At 51.4% G+C, this 18,904-nt stretch overlaps 1 protein-coding gene and 1 long non-coding RNA gene across 8 annotated transcripts in view; one reads left to right on the forward strand and one right to left on the reverse strand.

Moving 5' to 3' along the window:
• Positions 1 to 12,007, reverse strand: part of LOC127488472 (uncharacterized) — a 23,371-nt gene extending 11,364 nt beyond the window's left edge. For both annotated transcript variants that reach the window (XR_011382836.1, XR_011382837.1), the window contains exon 1: positions 11,811 to 12,007. This is a non-coding gene — a long non-coding RNA (uncharacterized lncRNA). The remainder of the gene's footprint in view (positions 1 to 11,810) is intronic.
• BRD4 (bromodomain containing 4) overlaps positions 11,996 to 18,904 on the forward strand; it is an 81,276-nt gene continuing 74,367 nt past the window's right edge. For 3 of the 6 annotated variants that reach the window (XM_070058785.1, XM_070058786.1, XM_070058787.1), the window contains exon 1: positions 12,563 to 12,708. The gene's annotated coding sequence lies outside the window, so the exon portion shown is untranslated. Of the gene's footprint in view, positions 12,249 to 12,562; positions 12,709 to 18,904 lie in introns of those variants that run through there. The other 3 variants (XM_070058790.1, XM_070058791.1, XM_070058792.1) reach the window with 3 other exon arrangements.

Here is an 18,904-nt window from a genome sequence, read left to right on the forward strand (position 1 = left end):
TGTGATGCCGGTGTCCTGTATTGGAGAACCGGTTCAAATACTGGCCATTCCACTTCCAATCCAGTTTCCTGCTGATGTGCCTGGGAAGGGAGCAGATCATGGCCCAAGGCTGGGGCCGCCGCACCCAGGATGGGGTTTCTGGCTGCTGGCTGGGGCCTGATTAGGTCTGGCTGTTGCAGCCATTTGGGGAATGAACCAGTGGATAGAGGAGCTCGCTGATCTCTCCCTCTCTCCCTCTGCCACTCTGCCTTTCAAACAAATACTTTTTTAAAAAATATTTATTTATTTGAAATAAATAGAGTGGCAGAGAGAAAGACAGAGAGAGGGAAGTCTTCCCTCCATTGGTTCACTCCCCAACTAGCCACAATGGCTGGAGCTGCGCTGATCCAAAGCCAGGAGCCAGGAGCCAGGAGCCTCTTCCAGGTCTCCCACATGGGTGCAGGGGCCGAAGGACTTGGGTCATCTTCCACTGCTTTTCCAGGCCATAGCAGAGAGCTAGGTTGGAAGTAGAGCAGCTGGGCCTCGAACTGGCACCCATACAGGATGCCAGCAATGCAGGCAGCGGCCTTATCCGCTACACTACAGTGCTGGCCCCGTCCCCATCAGTTTTTTAAAAGGACTTATTGAAAGGCAAAGTGACAGAGAGAAGAGACAGACACACACCTCTGCTATCCACGGGCTCACTCCCCACATGCCTGCAACCACCAGGACTGAGCCAGGGCGACAGGGCCCAAGCACCTGAGGCATCAGCTGCTGCCTTCCTGGCGCAGTAGCAGGAAGCCGGAGAGGAAGCAGGGCAGCTGGCACTTCAGCCGGGTCCTTGGATCCTGGGTGCCAGGATCGCAAGTGGCACATGTGCGACAACACTGGCCCCTAGATATTCTGTTGGATTCCATGAGCTGGCTTCTTCAGTCTGTTTATTTACAGATTTACAGAGACAAAAGGGATGAAAGAGATTTGACCTTGACCTTTCAGTCCTGACAGGTACTTAGACAAATGGTGGTGGGGGGGGGTTCTTCCAAGGAAGCTTTATTCAAAAATTCATTTGAAAGGCAGAGAGCAAGAGCCAGAGCGGGAGGGGAGAGGAGAGGGGAGGGAGGGGAGGGAAGGGGAGGGGAGGAGAGGCAGGGGAGGAGGAGGGGGAGGAGGGGGAGAGGGGAGAGAGGAGGGGAGGGGAGGGGAGGGGAGGAGAGCGAGCGCGCATGCATGTGCCAGAGGCAGGTGTTCCATATGCTGATTCACTGTTGGGGTGTGCCAGGTGGATCTGCTGCGTCCCACGGTGCACACAGGCAGGAAGCCGGAAGTCGAAGCAGAGCCGAGACAAACCCCATCACTCCCTGATACAGGATGTGGGTATCCCAAGAGGCCTATTTTTTTTTTTAAGATTTATTTATTTGATGGCAGATGACAGAGAGAGAGAAAAAAAAGAGAGAAAGAGATCTTCCGTCAAACTGGTTCACTCCCCAAATGGACGCAACGGTCAGGATTCTGCCAGACCAAAGCCTTGAGCCAGCAACTACTTCCGGGTCTCCCACATGGGTGCAGGGGCCCACAGACTTGATCATCTGCTGCTGCTTTCCCAGGCACATTAGCAGGGAGCTGGATCAGAAGTGGAGCAGCCAGGACATGAACTGGTACCCATTTGAGATCCTAGTGCTACAGGCAGTGGCTTTACCCACTACGCCACAGCACCATCCCCCCCCCCCCGCCAATTTTCATAAAAAGGATTTATTTATTTGAAAGGCAGAGTGAGAGGGAGAAAAGAGAGGGAGTAAGCGAGAGAGATCTTTCATCCCCTGGTTCACTCCCCCAGATGGCCAGGTCTGGGCTCAAGTCCTTGGGGCCCTGTCACCCATGTGGGAGACCCAGATTGGGTTCTGAGCTCCTGGCTTTGGACTGGCCTAACCCCAGATATTATGTGTATTTAGTTAGAGAACCAACAGATGGAGATCTCTGTCTTTTAAGTAAAAGTGAAAATAAATATTAACAAATATACAATAAGGTAAAAAGTAGGACACTGCTATACCTTACACGAATACATAAGGTAAAAAAAAAAAAAAAACAGAATATTGCCACACCTAAGAAATCTGCCGCCCCCACACCCCTTCTCGCCCTTCCTGTTCACTCCATCAGCAAACAAGTGCTAATTTATTTGCTGTTTTTCTTTATAGTTTTTTTTTTTTAATTTTTTTTTTTTTTTGACAGGCAGAGTGGACAGTGAGAGAGAGAGACAGAGAGAAAGGTCTTCCTTTGCCGTTGGTTCACCCTCCAATGGCCGCCGCGGCCGGCGCGCTGCGGCCGGCGCACCGCGCTGATCCGATGGCAGGAGCCAGGAGCCAGGTGCTTTTCCTGGTCTCCCATGGAGTGCAGGGCCCAAGCACCTGGGCCATCCTCCACTGCACTCCCTGGCCACAGCAGAGAGCTGGCCTGGAAGAGGGGCAACCGGGACAGAATCCAGCGCCCCGACCGGGACTAGAACCCGGTGTGCCGGTGCCGCAAGGCGGAGGATTAGCCTAGTGAGCCGCGGCGCCGGCCTGTTTTTCTTTATAGTTTTACCAGTACAAATTGAGGGCCAGTGTTTGGCACAGTCACTAAGATAGCACTTGGGACACCAACATCCCATATCAGAGGGCCTAGGTTCAAGTCTCAGTCCCGTTCCTGATTCCCATTTCTGGTTAATGCACACCCCGGGAGGCAGCAGGTGATGGCTCAAGTCCTTGGGCCCCTGCCACCCACTAGGGAGACCTGGATGGAGTTCCTGGCTCCTGGCTTCAGCCTGGCACAGACCGGACTATTGCAGCCATTTGGGGAGTGAACCAATGGATAGAAGACCTCTTTCTGTCATGGCCTTTCAAACGTAAATAAGTAAGTCTTTTTTTTTATTTCATTCCTTTATTTTTTTTAAATTTTGGATTAACACGTAATATTGTAAGTTTTCATGGAGTACAGTGAAATATTTCAACATGTAACATAGTGTAAACTGATTATAGCAGGCAATTAGCCTATTTTCTTATTACTTCTATGTGCTTAGAGCCTACCAGTAAATAAATCTTTTAAGGGGCCAGTGCTGTGGCATAAGCGGGTAAAGCCACTGCCTGCAGTGCCAGCATCCCATATGGGCACCGCTTCGAGTCCTGGCTACTCCACTTCCAATCCAGCTCTCTGCTATGGCCTGGGAAAGCAACAGAAGATGGCCCAAGTCCTTGGGCCCCTGCACCCACATGGGAGACCTGGAGGCATCTCCTGGCTTCAGATCGGCTCAGCTCCAGCCGTTTCGGCCATCTGGGGAGTGAACCAGCGGATAGAAGACCTCTCTTTGTCCCTCTCTCTCTCTCTGCCTCTCCTTCTCTCTGTGTGTAACTCTGACTTTCAAATGAATACATAAATCTTTAAAAAGAAAAAAAGTAGGCCAATAGGGGTGGTCAGGATAAAACAAACACAGAGGAAGCTGTGTATGGTTTATTAATTGTGACGTACTAGTATGAGATGTTAATGCAGGGAATGTATCACTACCTCACAATTTTTGTTTGTGAACTTAAAATTAATAATAACCCCCCAAAAAACACAAAAAGCTAATTTTTGTACAAAAAACTGAAACCCATGCAGAGTTTTTCATAATGCACCTTTTTTAAAACATTTCTTTTTAATTTATTTGTTCTTTTATTCATTTCATTTGCAAGTCAGTGTGGCAGCCAGACCTGCAGTCTGCTAATTCACTTCCTAAAAGCTTGGGTAGCAGGGACTCAATCCAGGTCTCCCACATGGGTAGAAGGGGCTTGCGAACTTGAGCTGTTACCTGCTGCCTCCTAGGGTTCACGTTAGGAGGAAGCTGGATCAGAACTGCAGGAACTCCGTTGTGGGATGCAGATGTCTTTTATATATATATATATATAAAAATTTATATATATATATAATTATATATATAAAATATATATAAATATATATATATATATATTTACGTATTTGAAAGGCAGAAATACAGAGAAAGAATAAGAGAGAGAGAAAGTCTTCCATCTGCTAGTTCACTCCCCAAATGGCTGCAATGGCTGGAGCTGGGCCAATCTGAAGCCAGGAGCCAGGAGCTTCTTCTGGGTCTCCCATGTGGGTACAGGGGCCCACGCACTTGGGCCATCTTCCACTGCTTTTCCAAGCACATTAGCAGGGAGCTGGATTGGAAGTGGAGACGCTGGTACTCTAACCGGTGCCCATATGGGACGCTAGCAATGTAGACGGAGGCTTAGCCCACTACACCACAGTGCCCGCCTCAATGCAGCTGTCTTAAGTGGAACCCTAACTGCTGTGCCAAAAGCTGGCCCCTCATAATACACATTTTCAACTTTTTTAAGCCTCCCCACCCATAACAATGTATCAACAGTAGCTCATCAGTTCTAAGAAATGTACAGGTAACAGGAGTTCGGAGTTTCTGTGGTGCAGTGGGCTAAGCCTCTGCTGGCATCCCATATGCATTCCACACGGGAACACTGGTTCATGTTGGACAGCTCTGCTTCCGACCCAGCTCCCTGCTAATGTGCATGGGAAGCCAGGAGAAGACGGCCTAAGTACTTGGACTCCTGCCACCCCTGCAGGAGACTGGGAGAGAGTTCCTGGCTTCTGGCTTCAGCCACCATTGCAGTCATTTGGGGAGTGAACCATCAACTGAGAGATCTATCTCTCCTCTCTCATTCTGCTTTTCAAATACAAAAATAAATCTTTTGTTTGTTTGTTTGACAGGTAGAACTACAGATAGTGAGAGGGAGAGACAGAGAGAAAGGTCTTCCTTCTGTTGGTTCACCCCAAAAATGGCTGCTACAGCCAGTGCTGCGCCGATCCGAAGCCAGGAGCTTCCTCCTGGTCTCCCATGCGGGTGCAGGAGCCCAAACACTTGGGCCATCCTCCACTGCCCTCCCAGGCCACAGCAGAGAGCTGGACTGGAAGAGGAGCAGCTGAGACTAGAACCTGGTGCCCATATGGGATGCTGGCGCCACAGGTGGAGGATTAACCAAGTGAGCCATGGCGTCAGCCCCCAAAAATAAATCTTAAACAAACACCTGGGGGAAATGGAGTGGAAGGAATGATCTCTCTGCTATGGCCTGGGAAAGCAGTGGAAGATAGCCCAAGTGCTTGTGCCCCTGAATCTGCGTGGGAGACCCAGAAGAAGCTCCCAGCTCCTGGCTTCAGATGGGCACAGTCCGGCCATTGCAGCCATCTGGGGAGTGAACCACGTTTATTTTATTTATTTGAAAGGTAAAGTTACAAAGAGAGGCAGAGAGAGAGAGAGAGTGAGTCTTCCATTGGCTGGTTCACTCCCCAAATGGCCACAATGACTGGAGATGGGCCAGGCTGAAGGAAGGAGCTAGGAGCTTCTTCCAGGTCTCCCACCTGGGAGCAGGACTTGGGCCATCCTCTGCTGCTTTCCCAGGTGCATTAGCAGGGAGCTGGATGGGAAGTGGAGCAACTGGGACTTGAACTGGCATCCACAGGGGATGCTGGCACTATAGGCCAGGGCTTTAACCCACTGTGCCACAGTGCCAGCCTCTGAAACTGCACTTTCAAGTTTTATCTAAGCCAAAAACTGCTAAACAAACAAAAACAAAAAATCCCCACCAAACTACTGGGGTGGTGTTGTGGTATCATTGGCTAAGCTGCTGCCTGCGATGCCAATATCCCATATGGGCACTGGTTTGAGTCCTGGCTGCACTACTTCCAATCCAGCTCCCTGCTAATGCACCTGGGAAAGCAGTAGAAAATGGCCTAAGTCTTTGGGCCCCTGAACCTTCATGTGAGGCTTCCATCTAACCCAACCCCAGCTACTGCAGCCATCTGGCGAGTGAACCAGCAGATGGAAGATGTCTCTCTCTCTCTCTCTCTCTCTCTGTAACTTTCAATATATAAATAAATCTTTATATTAAAAAAAAGCCACTGAACTATTAAAAAACCCTGCAAGCAGGGGGTGGGAGTCTGCCCTGGTGCTTAAGATGCTGGTTGGATGCCCAAGTCCCACCAGTGCCTCCAGCTACCAAGTCCAGCTTCCTGCCCATGGGAACCATGGGAGATAGCCGGTGATGGCTCTGGTGATGAGGTCCCTGCCACCTATGCTGGATACCAGGGTTGGGATCCTTGGTTTCTGGATAAAACAAGACCCAGTCCCAGCCACTGTGGGTATTTGGGGGAGTGAACCAGCAGGTAGGACCTCTGTCTGTTGCTTTACATGTCTTTTTTTTTTTTTTTTTTTTTTTTTTGACAGAGCTAGACAGCGAGAGAGACAGAGAGAAAGGTCTTTCTTCTTTTGATTCACCCCCCAAATGGCCGCTACGGCCGGCGCTGTGCCGATCCGAAGCCAGGAGCCAGATGCTTCCTCCTGGTCTTCCATGCGGGTGCAGGGCCCAAGCACTTGGGCCATCCTCCACTGCCTTCCCTGGCCACAGCAGAGAGCTGGACTGGAAGAGGAGCAACCAGGACTAGAACCTGGCGCCCATATGGGATGCCGGTGCTGCAGGCGGAGGATTAACCAAGTGAGCCATGGCGCTGGCCCCTACATCTCTTTCTTATTTATAACTTAAAAATAGTTATTTGACAGGCAGAGAGATACAAAGAGAACAGAGATCTTCCATCGGATGGCTCACTTCCCACATGCCTGCAACAGCCTGGGTTGAACCAAGCTGAAGCAAGGAGCTCCTTACAGTTCTCCCACATGGGTGCCAGAGATCCAACTGCTTGACCCATCTCCTGCTGCCTCTCAGGGCATGCAGTAGCAAGAAGTAGGAACTGGGAGCTACAGCCAGAGCCAGGAAATGAAGCCAGGTACTCCAAAGTGGGACATGCAGCTGGGTAGGTGCAGCTGGGTCGGGCTGAAGCCAGAAGCCAGGAATTCCATCCAGGTTTCCCACAAGGGTGGCAGAGGCCCAAGCCCTTGGGCCATCTTCTGCTGGTTTCCCAAGCATATATAGTAGGGAGCTGGGTTAACTGGAGCAGCTAGGATTTGAACTGTAGCTCATCCAGGATGCCAGCATTGTAGGTGGTAGATTAACCCACTGTGCCACCATGCCAGTCCTGACATGGGCATCTTAATCTATATCCTAAGTGCTAAGCAAAATGCTTGCTCCCCTTCCCCCTGCCACTAGATAACCTGCTGTATGTTATTTCTAAGTTATCTTCAATGAGGGAGATTTGCAAGTATTCCTGAAGAATGGCTCCAGAAAAGGGGCATGCTACAAATAAATTCTTTTATGGGTACAAGAGTGCTGTTACAAGTGTGCACATTGATCCTGTTTTGTAACACAACTGTTTCCATACACAAATATATACTGATGCATACCACAAAAAAATTCAGGGCTAGGGCTGTGGTGTAGTAGATTAAGCTTCCAGCTGCAGTGCTGGCATTCCATATGGGTGCCAGTTCATGTCACGGCTGCTCCTCTTCTGATCCAGCTCTCTGCTATGGGTTGGGAAAGCAGTGGAAGATGGCCCAAGTGCTTGGGTCCCTGTACTGACATGGAAGACCTAGAAGAAGCTCCTGGCTCCTGGCTTCAGATCGGTTCAGCTCTGGCCATTGCAGCCATTTGGGGAGTGAACAAGCAGGTGCAGGGGCCCAAGCTCTTGGGCATCTTCTACTGCTTTCCCAGGCCATAGCAAAGCACTAGATTGGAAGTGGAGCAGCCAGGTCTCAAACCGGTGCCCATATGGGATGCCAGCACTGCAGGTGGTAGCTTTACCTGCTACACCACAGCGCGGGCCCTGTCACATCTTCCTTATTTCTGCGTGCCACCTACTCTGGTTCTGAGGCCACTCTCTGCTAAAGCACCTGGGAAGGCAGAGGAAGGTGGTTCAAGTACTCTGCTACCGACATGGGAGACCTGGAAGGAGTTGCTGGCACCTGCTATGGTCTGACCCAATGCTGGATGTTGTAGCTATTTGGGGGAGTGAACCATTGATGGCAGATCTCGTCCTCTCCCTGTCACTTTGCCTTTGAAACAAGCCTTTTTTAAGATAAAAAGGAGTGACAGGGGTGTGCGTTTGGCTGAGTGTGTGAGATACCGGTTAAAAAGCTGGTGTCCCGTGTCAGAGTACCTGGTTTGGGTTCTGACACCTAGGAGGCAGCAGGTGATGGCTCAGGTTGCCAGGTCTCTGCTATCCCCATAGGAGATCTGAATTGACTTCCCAGTTCCCTCCTTTGTCCATCTATAGCAATTGCCTGCATTTGGGGAAGTGAATCAGTGGATGAGACCTATCTTTCAAAATACATAAGTAAATAAAAAAGATATTGGGGTCAGTGCCATGGCACAGCAGATAAAGCTGCTGCCTCCATCCCATATGGGCACCAGTTTGAGTCCTGGCTGCTCCACTTCCAATCCAGCTCTCTGCTATGTCCTGGGAAAGCAGTAGAAGATGGCCCAAGTCCTTGGGCCCCTGCACCTGCGTGGGAGAACCAGAAGAAGCTCCTGGATCCTGGCTTTCAATTGGCCCAGCTCCAGCCATTGCAGCCATTTGCAGAGTGAACCAGCAGATTGAAGACCTCTCTTTCTCGTTCTCCTTCTCTCTAGAACTCTGCCTTTTAAACAAATAAGTAAATTTTTTTAAAAAAATAAAAGATATTTAAAACTATTTGTTAGCATTATTTATATTCCTAAGGGCCATTCTCTAATTCTCTCCTGGATTTTAGTATTGTGAATGCAGTACATAAGAGAAAGAGCTTATTTAAAATATGAACCATTGATGTAGGCTTTAGGTATGGTGGTTAAAATGCTGTTTAGGACAGGTAAATCCAGTATCAAGCCCTACCTCCACTTCCAATTCAGCTTCCTGCTAGTGTGTGCGCTGGGAGCCAACAGAGGATGGTTCAAGTGCTCGTGTCCCTGTCACCCATGTAAGGGACCCAGACTGAGTCCTGGGCTTTTGCCTTCAGCCTGGTCTAGCCCTGGCTGTGGTAGGGCACTTGGGGAGCAAACCAGCAGATGGAAGAGCTCTGTCTGCAAAAATAAAAACTATTAAGGAAAAATATAGAATGTGAAGCATTAAGTAACAAGGGTCTTTTTTTTTTAAATTTATTTGACCGAGTTATAGACAGAGAGAGAGAGAGAGAGATAGGGAGAAAGGTCTTCCTTCCGTGCGTTCACTCCCCAAATGGCCGCTACGGCTGGCACTGCGCCGATCCGAAGCCAGGAGCTTCTTCCTGGTCTCCCATGGGGTGCAGGGCCCAAGCACCTGGGCCATCCTCCACTGCCTTCCCTGGCCACAGCAGAGAGCTGGACTGGAAGAGGTGCAACCAGGACTAGAACTGGTGCCCATATGGGATGCCGGTGCCGCAAGTGGAGGATTAACCAAGTGAGTCATGGTGCCAGCCCCAACAAGGGTCTTTTTATTACATTTTATTTATTTATTACATTTTATTACATTTATTACATTATTCAACCAGATTGCTAAACATTTTTTGTGAGTTTGAGCTACCTGTGAGAAGTTAGGATAGGTACTGCAGCAGACAGAAACGAGAGGTCACTGCCCTAAATCATCTTTAGACGGGAGCCAGCTCTGTGGTGTAGTGGTCTCAGCCTCTGCCTGTGGTGCCGTCATCCCATATGGGCACTGGTCCTCGTCCCAGCTGCTCCTCTTCCGATCCAGCTTTCTACACCCACATGGACACCCCAAAGTAGCTCCTGGCTCCTGGCCTTGCATTGGCCCAGCTCTGGCCATTGCAGCCTTTTGGGGAGTGAACCAGTGGATGGAAGACCTCTCTCTCTCTCTGTCTCTCCCTCTCTCTCTGTAACTCTGCTTCTCAAATAAATAAATAAAATCTTAAAAAAAAAAAAAAAAAAAGGGCAGGTGCTGTGGCATAGTGGGTAAAGCTGCCACCTGCAGTGCCAGCATCCCATATGGGCACTGGTTCGATTCCCAGCTGCTCCACTTTTGATCCAGCTCTCTGCTCTGGAAAAGCAGTAGAAGATGGCCCAAGACCTTGGGCCCTTGCACCTGCGTGGGAGACACGGAAGAAGCTCCTGGCTCCTGGCTTAGGATTGGCACAGCTCCAGCCATTGTGACCATTTGGGGAGTGAACCAGTGGATGGAAGACCTCTCTCTCTCTCTTTCTGCCTCTGCCTTTCAAATAAATAAATCTTTTAAAAAAATAAAACAATAAAAAATGATTTTAGAAATAGCTTTTGGAACTGCCTTTGCAGTTCATAATGTTTTAAGATTTATTTGAAAGGTATAGTGAAAGAGAAACACACACACACACACACAGAGAGACAATCTTCGGGTGATCCAGTCCCCAAATTGCCTCAGTGGCTGGGACTTGTCCAGGCTGAAGCCAGAAGCCCAGAACTCCATCTAGGTCTCCTATCTGGGTAGCAGGACTCCAAGCACTTGGTTCATCACCCACTGCCTTCCCAGGTGCATTAGCAGTCAGCTGGAGTTGGAAGTAGAGCGGCTGGGACTGGAACTGGTGCTCCAATACGGGTGCTTCTGTCGCAGGTGGTAGCTTAACTTGCTGCACCATATCGTCAGCCCCAAGCTTACAGTCTTTTCAGGTTGGATTTCATTCCTAGTAATAGCTAATGAGTTGGATCCAGTATAAGAAGCTAGGGAAGTGGTTTTTTTCCAAAATGAATTTCAACTCAATAGGAAAATGTCAGATTTTATGTAACTTACAAAAGGGCTGCTCCCAATCACTTCCCAAACACTTATTGTCTGAAACTCTAAAGCGGACATATTCTGGTTTCCTTAGAAAAGTCGACAGGGGCTGGCGCTGTGATGCGGTGTGTTAAATAAGCCAGTTTAAATAACTCCATCAGTGTCTCCCACGTGGGTGGTAGGACCCAAGTGCCTGAGCCATCACCGCTGCCTCCCAGGGTGTACACTCACAGGAGGTTGGATCAGAAGCCGAGGCAGAACTCAGACCAAACCCGCACGCCAATTATGGGATCCACGCAGCGCAGCCTTAACCACTGGACCCCAACACCTACCCCAAGAAGAAATAACTTTAAATAATATAGTCTATCATTACATTTTGAAGTGACAGGGTATCAGGAAAATATCCTGTTATTTAGAATCTTGAGATCTGAGTTTCTCTCTCTCTCTCTCTCTCTCTTTAACATTTATTTATTTATTTTTAAAGAGTTAAGAGAGATCTTCCGCCTGCTGGTTCACTCCCCAGATGGCCGCAAGGGAGCTAGGAGCCAGGAACTTCCTCAGGTCTCCCTCGTGGGTAGCAGGGGCCCCAAGCACTTGGGCCACCTTCCGCTGGTTCTCCCAGGCGCATGAGCAGGGAGCTGGAGCCGAAGTGGAGCAGCGGGGGACGAGAACCAGGTGCCCCTATGGGATGCCGGCTTCGCAGGCTGCAGCCGGCCCCTGCCGCCGGAGACAGACGCCGCAGGCGGCAGGGCAGGGGAGGCGGCGATGTTTTCGGGTTGGAAAATTTCCGCAGCCTCCTAGCAAGCCGCGAGAGCCCCGATCCTCTTAGGGATCACCCAGCGCGGACCACACCGGGGCGGGGGTGTCCAGAGCCACCCACATCCAGTCCGGGGGAGAGTCGGGGCGCGGGGGTCCAGCCTGGCCGACGCCACCCCTCGCTCGCACCCTTCCCTCCGCTTAGTGCCTCGCCACCCAGCACCCCCAGGGCGGCTCTCAGCTGCCCTGCAGATGTGGGGGGCAGGTCTCGGGTCCGCGCCTCTCCCAGCCGTGCTGCACACCTCCGTCCAGGTCGCTTCCGCCGGGCCCCCTCGCTCGGCCGGCCTGCGGGGTCCTCCCTCGGGGTCTGCCCTCCGCGCGGCTACCCACCCACCCACCTCCCAGCCCCGCGAGTCTGCCGCCCGACTCACCTCAGCTCCACGGGTTCTCCCGAGCTCGCCCGCGCCCGGGCGCAGGGGCGGGGCGCGCACGGCGGGCGGTGGAGGAGGAGGAGGAGGCGGCGGCGGCGGTGGCGGCCGCGGCACAGCAAGCAGCGGCGGCGGCGGCGGCGGCGGCGGCGCGGGGCCGCGCGCGTAGCGTGCGCGGTGACGTCAGTGCGCTGGCGGCGGCGGCGGCGGCGGCGGCAGGGCTGTTTGTTCTGCTCTCCGCAGCCGAGGAGCCGAAGCAGTGGCGGCGGCGGCGGCGCCACGGCGTCGGCTGCCGGCGGTGCCCGCGGGCGAGCGGGGCCTGGGAGCGCGGCTGAGCGGCGGGCGCGGCGGGCGGGCCCCGGCGCCGCGGCAGGCAGCCGGGGAGGGGGCGGCGGCAGCGGGCGGCTGGCGGCGGGGGCGGCGTGCGGCCTAGCGTCTCAGGTGAGGACCAGCGAGTGCCCTTCGGGGCGGCGGGCGGCGCGGGGCGGGCGGCGGGTCCGCGGCACGGCCCGCGTAACCTGCATTGCGTAATGGGGCCGGTGCGCCTCCACCTACGCCATCGGCGCGGCGCGGGGGCGGGGAGCCGGGGCTACGCGGGCTCGGGCCTGCGGGCCTCCCGCGCCGCTTGCCCCGCGCCGGGGCCTGCCTGCGCCGTTGGCGTCGGGCCGCTCGCGGGCGTCCGGTGCGCGGCGCCGCCGCCGCCCTTTCCTCGGGCTGACCGGCGGGGTCGGGGCGCTGGGGGGCGCGGGCGCCGCGGCGGGGCGGGCGGCCGGGGGCGGGCAGGGGGCGGGTCGAGGCGCCCGGCACTTCCTGCCGCCGCCATTTTGTCAAGTGAGGAGGAGGAGGAGGAGGAAGAGGAGGAAGAAGCTGCGGCCGCGGGGCCGCGGCGCGCCCGGCCCCGGTAAGTCCGGGCCCGGCGTGCGGGCGGCGGTGGCCGTTCTCGGCCGAGGTGCCCGGGGCAGGCTCGGCGGTGACTCCCCTGTGGGCTGGGCCCCGGCGCACGCTCCCTCTGGCTCCTGGGTCCTTGTGCCGGGCCGGGGCAGCGCGCCCCCGCCCCCATGGATGTCCTCACCTTCCCGCCGTGCCCGCGGCTCTGCGGAGAGGGCCGGGGCCCCTCGGGAGGGAGGAAGCCGCCACCGCACGCTTGGCCGCAGACAGGCCCGGGCGGGGAGGTGCGAGCGGTGCCCGGGCGGACCGAGCGTGGCCCTGTTGACCCACCCACTCCCGGCCTGGCAGCCCCTTGGCCGAGCGCTTTGTGCTTTTTTTCTTTTCTTTTCTTTTTGCTAGGTTGGGGTTCGCTGGCGTCCTTGCAATGCCTTTTTTTTTTTTCTCCCTCCCTCTTCCTTTTCCCCCCGTGTGGTGGTTTGGGGTGGAGATGTGAAGGAGTTGTGATTCAGCGAAATAAAATGACACCCCCCACCCCTTCCAGCCTCCCCTTTTCCAAACGGAAGTAGCCCGACTTGAGCCGGGGGTGATGCCCCCGAGGGCCGGCCCGCGTTGAGGATGGGAGATCCCGGACAGTGGTGAACACTTGCGCTCAGGCCCGAGCATGAATCATGTGCTTCTGCTGGGCGGCCGGCCGGCCTGCCTGCCTTCCACTCGGCACCACGCTTTGTTGGTGTGGTTTTTTTTTTAGGGGGAGGCGGAGTGGTGGTATTTCGCTCGCTAGTTTGCTTGTCTGCATTTCCCGCGGCCTGGGGAGTTGGGGGGGGGGGTGCGTGGCCTTCCCGGAGTCTGCATGCTCAGGATGGAAACGTCTTTGCTCAGTTCGCGGTTAGGGGAAAATAATAATAATAATACCCGTGGCAGAGGGTGCCTCAGAGCCTGTGGTTCTTTGGTGCTGTAAATACTTGATCGGGGAGATTCTTGTGAATGGAGCAGTCAGGTTCCCTAAATTGTTAGTTCTTGGAATTTGTACTCCTTGGAACTTGTAAGACAGTAATAATAATAATAATACCCTGATGGATTTGCGAATGTGTGCTCAATTTCAGGAAAGTTTTAGACGGCACCGTTTGTCTTCGGACCTTGCCAGTAATTAATGAAACATTCCTTTGAGCTTAGTTTGCATGGGGGTTATCGTTCCACCGAGGCATTGTAGATAACCAATTTCTGCGCCCCCCCCCCCCACCAAGTTTCAACCAGAGACAGATAAGCCTCTCAGATGACTTGTGTTGATTAAATGGAGACTGAAAAGGCTAATCTGAAACAATGCATTGCCCGGTTATTATCCGCCATGTTTCTTACTTTGAGGGGAAACTTTAGGGCTCTCAGGCTGCAGTAGGAGAGTCCCTGGAGAGAGGGTTTCAGTTGGTGCCCACTGGAGGAACAGCCCACGGACCCGTGTCTTGCTCTCATTCAGCCCAGGCGGCCTGCTGGAGTTAGGGCTGCGCCTGCAGAGGAAAGTGAAACTGGAAAGGGAATGCCTTTCCTTAAGGGTGGGTGCCGGATCGCCTCACTTCCCTAGCCTGAACGGTAGCGAGGGGGAAAAAGAAGAGATTGAGCCAAGAATGGCGAGAGAATCATTGCTACTTAGTAAAATTTCCACCAAATTATTGGATTGTTTAAAGGAATTTAGACTTTGTTTCCCAAAAGTTACCTTTTGAGCCAGTGACTGTGATCTTTGTACTAAAATGTACTTGGGCTTTGGGAGGTTTGGGGGGTGGGAGGAAAATGCAGTATTTTCCTGTTGTACAGTTCAGGCTATTGAATGGCTTGAGCTTTATGGAGTTCTGACAAGACAGGTCAGGGTTAGGTTTTTGTTTTTGTTTTTGTTTTTTTTTTTTTTTTAGCAGAAAATGTTTGTCATCTCAGTGCTGCTGTCATCTGTCGAATTGGTCATAATTTCTGATTTCGGATAAACTTTGTCATTAGAAACTGCTGCTGATGTTTCAGATATCTGTGTGGTTGTTGGTATTTAGAAGAGACTGGACGTTGGCAAGGTGAGAATTGCTTGCTAATGCTCACATTCCACTTCATACATAACACGAGTTTGTAAAAAGAAAATTTCTTTTTTTTTTTTTTTAAACCAGAATGTAAGTTCCCCTGGGGCAGCGCTTTGTTTCCTTGGCTTGCGTATTTTCTGTTCTATCTAAAGTGCCTGGAAGAGCACCTAAATAGTCTTTGAATGAATTAACTGGAAGGATAATTGAGCAGGAATTTGGCCTGTCCACAATCCCAAATGCAAATCATTCCTCTGAAAAAAAAAAAAAATGTTAGCAGCGCGCATCCTTGGTCAACAGTGACATAGAAAGAATGTGAGTTTTAGCCGAGGGTGCCTGGAATTGCAGTGAAGTCGATAGCCCTCGGAGCCTGGCCGTGATGGCTTCCTTGCGCCGACTGCTGTGCTTTTCCCACTTAGCAGTTTGAAATGTGGTGAGTGGATTTGGGCTGTGGTTCAAGCCTGACCTGCAGAGAGTGCTTCAAGAGGGAGAAGTGGCAGTAAACAAGTGTGGGTAGTAGCTTTTCTTAATGTGAGTTTTCGCGTCAATAAAAACATGACCCCCCCCTTTCTTTTCTTTCTTTCTTTTTTTTTTTTTTTGCTTTTAAACCTCGCCTGCATTTTTTAGTGTTCTGCCTTCAGGTGTGTATGATCAGCCAGTCCCTGCACAGTTAGTGCCAGAGCTTTGGTTAGGCATAGGGGACGTTTGTGAGATGACTTTATTTGGGTATGTGCAGTCTTTGTATTAGTCTTTATTGTGAACATCGGCTATGTATGATTTGAGCGTAATGCCATCAGAAAATAATAGCAAACATCTTTTTTTTTTCCCGTAGCGATAACTTTGAGATACAATGCTCAGAATGCAGTTACCAATTTCTGGTAGTCACAGCCAATTTTTGGACATTCCCCCCCCCCCCCCCCCCCCCAAGAAACACTATCCACTAGCAGTCACTCTCTGGCCCCTAACCACTGATCTACTCTCCAGTTTCTATAACTTGGCCTGTTGCAGATATTTCTGGAAGCAAGCATGCAATATGTAACTCTTTGTATCTGGTTTCTTTCACTCAGCATGTTTTCAGGAGGTTCATGCTGTGTAGTACCCATCAGCCCTCCATTCCTTTTTATGACTGCATAATGCTTCATTATTTGGATGTACCATGTATTTCAGTTATCTTTCGTCAGTAGTAGACGTTGGGCTTATTTTCCCTGTTCGCTGTTGTGAATAGAGCTGCTGTAAACATTCATATACAAGGCGATTTTTTTTGTATTGATGTGGATAACTCACCCCTTCTGCAAGTGGGGGAGATGTTCCCCAAGACCCCAGACAACTGCCCAAAGCAGCAGGCCGTAGGAACCCTTTGAACCTTGGTGGTGTGCTGTGTCTCTCCCCGTGTGTTAGTGTCTCTCTGGAGGGTGTCTGGGAGTGGAGTTGCTGGGCCGGGTGGCAACTGGGCGTAATATTTTTAGGCTGAGCCGTGACTTTTAACTATGTTGATTTTAGAGTACTTTTTCAGAAGGGGTAAAAGGATGGGAAATGGTGTAATCATTTAAATTAATTAAAGGAAGATAGCGTGTGGACAGGATTGTAGTATGCTCGGCAAGGTTTAATTATTTTTGGTTTTTTAAAATTACAGACACTTAGAAAGCAGCTTGAAATGATAACAGGAAAGTTTCGAAGATGCACCTTTATGTAAAAGGCGATTTTTATTTAAAAACATGGTGTTTTCAGCCTAGGTAGGCTAGTAACCTTGATTAAACCTTATCCACCTGTCCCCGCAAAAGGCATGGGATGTAGCCCATTCTGAGGAAAGAGTTGAAGGGTGAGTCTGCTGTCAGGATTAGGGCAGATCAGCCATCTGTCCGTTCTTTTCCACACCCTGAAGGAAGGTAGTGTCCACTGGTCCACGTTATTGAAAAATGAGATTCTGAGGGTTTTTCCTTTAAGTAGAAGTAGAGTGTGTGCTGTTTTAAGGAATTTTAATAACTCAGGGTGTTAAAACAGTATTAGATGCTTAACCTTTTTAAATACGTGTATTTATTTATTTGAAAGGCAGAATGACAGAGATGGAGAATTTCCGTCCACTGGTTCACTCGCCAGATGGCTGCAGTAGCCGGGGCTGGGCCAGGCTGAAGCCTGGAGCCTGGAACTCCATTGGGGGCGGGGGAGTCTTCATGTTGGTGGCAGGGGCCCTAGCACTGGGGCCATCTGCTGCTTTCCCAGGTGAATTAGCAAGGAGCTGAATCTTAAGCGGAGCAGCTGAAGCTGAAACCTGTGCTCTGATATGGGATGTGGGCATTGTAAGCAGCAGCTTAATCTGGCTCCTAGATAGTAATTGTTATGTTTTTTGTTTTAGAGGTTTATGTATTTATTTGAAAGAGTTACAGGTGGGGAGAGCGAGAGAGTGATCTTCCATCCACTGGTTCACTCCCCAGTTGGCTGCAGTGGCCAGCACTGGGCCAGGCTGAAGCCAGGAGCTCCATCCAGGTCTCCCACATAGGTGGCGGCACAGGCCTAAACACTTGGGCCATCTGCTGCTGCTTTTCCCAGGCCATTACCCAGCAGCTGAATTGGAAGCAGAGCAGCCAACACAATACGGGATGCCTGCATTTCTGGCAGCAAGCGGCTTGACTTGCTGTGCTTCAACACAGGCCCCCACTTACTATCTTTTAATCCCATTTGTATTTCCTTTCAGTCTTTTTTCTACTTTTGGGTAGCAAAATTGTTATGTACTCAAAGCTTTTTTTAAGAAAAAAAAAAAAAAGACATTGTGAATCTTTCCAGACGTGGAAGCCTAGGTGTCATGCAATAGTACCATAATTTAACTTGTACGTGCTTTTTGTGTTTTCTCTTTTCACTAGATCAGTGTGTGTGTGTGTGTGTAAACAAGTTATTTCTCCAGAAAGGTGGCATGGATTTGTGTTTATCCATAATCACAGCTTGATTTTACATCTGTTTATAAGGATGAGGTTTTTAAAAATAACTCCCCCTCCCCCCAACACACAGATGACCACTGTGTGAACACAGTGCAGGGTCTCTGTTCTGAGAGTTTCTGAGGAGCAGGTGTACCTCTGGGCTCCTGCTCTTTGACCCTTCTCCTAGCTCCTGCCCAGGGTTGGACTTTGCTGCGTGACATCAAGTCTCTTGATCCTGGAATAGGAGTTGACTGCGTCTGACTGCTTGAGCAGCCCCTTGCCATCTGCTCACGGCAAGTTTGTGCTAGCCTGCCCCCACCCAGAGACTGCCACAGGCTGTGTGGCACGGTCAGACCCAGAGTTTGAATCCTGACCCTGCTTGCCTGCTGTGTGACCTTCAGTCTGTCACTCAGCCTTCCCTGCGCTTGGCTTGCCCAGCTCTTGGATGAGGGTAAAATGAGACACACCTCAAGAGGCACAAGGCACATGGCTTGGCCCCTAGGTCAACTGCTCACTGTCCTTGCCCAGGCTAAAGAATAGAAGCGTAAGGAGGAGGCAGGGATGGGCACAGACCTGCTGGCAGCTGGGGCAGGACCAGCAGAGCAGCCTTGGCTACCAGACAGGTCACCGGGTGCTTTCCACGAAGTCAGCTGTGAGTGGAGACCAGTGGTGGGGAGGTGATTTCAAGGGGGATTGCACTTGTTTTTATCCAATAATGAGATTAAGAGTGGTGATAATGGGATTAGTGGGGATGCAGCAACTCTCTGAGCACCCACCCGAGGATGTTTGCTGTCGATCCTGGGGAAAATGATCCAGCAGGAGAAAGTGGCTCCAGTCTCTCCTGGCCTAAAATGAGTAACTGACTCATTCTGTGCAAACCTGGTTATGTGAACAAAGACACGGTCAGGGGACCAGAGGCACTGGCGTTCTGATGTTTTTCCAGAGCACTGCTCAGCATCCCTTCATCCCTTCCTGCCTCCCTGGGCCCTGATTTGAATGTAATGATGTTCAGGCTCACAGAAAGGGATCTGGTGCCCTGGAAGGTGTGCACCACCAGTCAGGGTGTGTCTGGAAAGATTTTAGAAAGAGTGAACCCCCTGGGTGTGGCAGGGAAGTGGAGTTCCTGATGGGGAGGCTGGGACACTGCTAATGGACTTTGGCCCTTTGACTGTAAGAACCTGTTGATGTCAGTCTGTGTGACTAGGGACCATCAGGATTCCGTTCCATGAAGGATGCCTCGTGAGTG

Source organism: Oryctolagus cuniculus, chromosome 16, assembly GCF_964237555.1.
Source record: "Oryctolagus cuniculus chromosome 16, mOryCun1.1, whole genome shotgun sequence".
NCBI lineage: Eukaryota > Metazoa > Chordata > Mammalia > Lagomorpha > Leporidae > Oryctolagus > Oryctolagus cuniculus.